A 3,663-nucleotide genomic window follows, 5' to 3' on the forward strand; every position below is an offset into this window, starting at 1 on the left:
GCCAATCAGATGCAAGGATTTCAGTAGCTTGTCACATCTATGACAACTTGTCACTGATGACAAGTTTATGAAACGGGCCCCAGGTTTACGTTATGAAATATAGAATAATGTTAGAAAAACAGACCAAACGTTTATAACTTTACATGGTAAACATAAAATAAAAATGTCAGCAAAACGGACTACAAGAGCTCATGATTTTACATGGTAAATAATAAGGAACACACTGAGTGTAGTGTGCAATACAAAACACTGCATACAGCTGAACCATATATCTTGGCCACAGAAAACCTCGCGTGCTAAACATTCATGAAGCACAGCAGCATCATCAACAACAACAAAACATGATTAAAGACAAATAATTTTAAAGTTTGAGTTAACTGAAACGGAATTCATCGATAGACATGATATCACGATCACAATCTCAATCTCAATCTCAATCTCCATACAGGACTTATCATTTCGCTGCACTGTACTTAGAAAAAAAAATAAATCGGATTCTTTACATAATTTTGCAGTTAAAGGGATAAAGAAGATGCATGTGCTCTACACAATCCCGATTATATTCCATTGTAGACAGTGGTTGAAAGCGTCTTTCGTAAGAGATAGGATGATTCTAAAGATAGAGATTAAAAAACACAAACAAATGAACTATAGGTCAGCGTATTATCGGAACACATTTACCTTCCATCACAGATCTGTATACAGACATGAACTTGATACATGGAACTGTTTTTGATCCCGCTCATCCATTGCATAATCATTGTAACGGAACATTAGATAATTTGTATTACACCGTACACCAGCTCCTGATTCAGACTTCGTGTTCCAGGGACAACAGAATGAAAAGCAAGGAATTCATTCGAACGTACACCTCAGTCAGGCTTTACATTGAACTGACTAACAGACAATTCTAGAACATATAGTAGACACTCGCCTTTTCTCTTCTTTGTTTTCTCTCCAATCTAAATACAAAATAGCTTTGTTTCCATGTACCTCATTGCTTTTCTTTATCGTATTCTTTATTCCATTTTGAGAATCATGCGATGTTTTCTCATTATAAAAGTGGAGTTACAACCCTAAGACTTTGACGTACGTTTTTCACATCTGTTGAGCAGGATTAAATCCCATCCGTACACAATAAACCATATTACTAGCAACCTGTTTGTATATTTTCGTTGCCGGTGAAAATTTAATTTTCACCTGTTGACAATACAATACTCAAATCAATTCATTGTCGATGGTCGTGACGCATACTTCATTTAATCCGTTATGAAGTATGTTTGTATCAACTGGAGTTTAATTGAAACAACATGTAATCTGTTAATCAAAGATAAACAAAGTATATATCTGATAAACTTCTTGAGCTGTAGAAGGTGAACAGAAGGTTGAGTAAGTCTGGGCATAGGTATAACGTGTAATTACATGATTGGGAAATATACACCAGTGGCGTATGGGGGGGGGGGGGGCAAGGGGGGCTCGTGCCCCGGGCGCCACTCCTTGGGGGCGCCAAAAACGAAAAAAACGAAGAAGAAGAAAAAAAAAAACCGAAGAAGAAGAAGAATTCCACGTTTTTAAAGCTGAAATACAAAAAATTTTCGGCTTGCTCGCTGCGCTCGGTCGCCAAAATTTATACATAAAAAAAGAAGATAAGAACAAAACGTGATAATGACGCGGACAAAATGACAATGTCTATTGTGTCCACACATGTCATTGTATATTTAGCAGGCAAAATGTTACACGGAGCAGCGGCTGCAATTTCTTTCGATCTGAAGCGATCGCCGATTGGATCAAAAGAGGGCGCCAACGGTTTCGAACATACGGGGGGGGGGGGTGGGCGCAAAAAACCAAATCAAACAAGATAAGAACAAAACGTAATGATGACGCGGAAATATACAAATTTCGGCTCACTCGCGCGTACTAAGTTAGAGTATTTTTTCAAGTCCTGTTCAAGTTTGTTGGTATAAATCGTTATCTATAAGGCCGTCACTATATCTTGATTAGATTTGTAAGATTTAAAGGGGCCCTGAAATCCAAATGCATGTTGATTTGTGTTGATTTATGATACCCTCAACATCACTTTTGCGGTGAAACAAATATTTCATCTAGAAACATTCCATATATTTTTAACGATTTTTTCTTCTATTTTTCTTCAGATTACTTGGGAACGCCTACAAAAAATCCTTCCAAACCAATCAATATTAACATTCTTCTGTCAATCATTGCTAAAGTACTGAAATGTTTAACAAAAGACATTGGAATGCACCTTCCCCTCGACTCAGCATAACTTGCATGTTCCCTCGCCATGTCTTTTGTTAGTCACATTAATATGACAGAAACATGCAAGTTATGCTGAGTCGAAAGGAAGGTGCATTCCAATGTCTCTTGTTAAACATTTCAGTACTTTAGCAATGATTGACAGATGAGGTCATCTCAAGTATATGAATATTGATTGGTTTAGAAGGACTTTTTGTGGGCGTTCCAAGTAATGTGAAGAAAAATAGAAGAAAAAAATCATTAAAAATATATGAAATGTTTCTAGTTATTTGTTTTACCGCAAAAGTGATGTTGAGGGTATCATAAATCAACACTAATCAACATGCCATGCATGCATTTGGATTTCAGGGCCCCTTTAATATGCAAAAACTGACAAGAATTCCATGTTCTGTAAGCTGAAATACAAACATTTTCGGCTCGCTTGCTGTGCTCGGTCGCCAAAATTTATACATAAAAACGATAAGAACAAAACGTGATGATGACGCAGACAAAATAACAATGTCTACTGTGTTCACACATGTCATTTTATATGCGCAGGGAAAATGTTACACGGAGCAGCGGCTGCAATAAGGGAGTTCACGGTGGCGATTTGCGCATGAGCAAAATAAATGTCAAATGAAAATGTTTGTGTATTTGCCATTGACTTTCAAACGAAAAGAATCCTCAGGCAAATGAGGATTTGGAATGTTAAGTTGTTTGGCATTGATTACAAAGGTGGCATGCTTCAACAAAAAAATGCTTTGTCACAGGTCCTTTCCATGTTATTTGAAAGTCTGTGGTGTAGGGGTCAAATGAGACATGCGCTAACCATGAACTCCCTCATTTCTTTCGTTCTGAAGCAATCGCCGATTGGATCAAAAGAGCGCGCCAACGGTTTCGAACATGGGGGGGGGGGGGGAGGCGCAAAAAACCAAATCAAGCAAGGTAAGAACGAAACGTAATGATGACGCGGAAATATGCAAATTTCGGCTCACTCGCGCGTACTAATCTAGAGTATTTTTTCAAGTCCTCACTTTGTTGGTATAAATCCTTATCTATAAGGCCGTCACTATATCTTGATTAGAATTGTAAGATTTAACAACCAAAAAATGACAAGAATTCCATGTTTTGTAAGCTGAAATACAAATATTTTTCGGCTCGCTCGCTGTGCTCGCTCGCCAAATTTTATTACATTTAAATCACCCTCAAAAGACCCCTTTTAAGTGCTTGAAAAGGCATATCATGTGGACTTAAAAAAAAAAAAAATCCCTACCGGGATGGGGTTTGGGTTGAACACTTTTTCAGAATTAGGGGAGCAATTTTTGCGCTTGCCCTAGATACATCACTGATATACACAAAATAATGATCTTATGGAAACATTCTTGTGCGATATGTCAGGAATATAAATGA

Source organism: Diadema setosum, chromosome 2, assembly GCF_964275005.1.
Source record: "Diadema setosum chromosome 2, eeDiaSeto1, whole genome shotgun sequence".
Taxonomy (NCBI): Eukaryota; Metazoa; Echinodermata; class Echinoidea; order Diadematoida; family Diadematidae; genus Diadema; species Diadema setosum.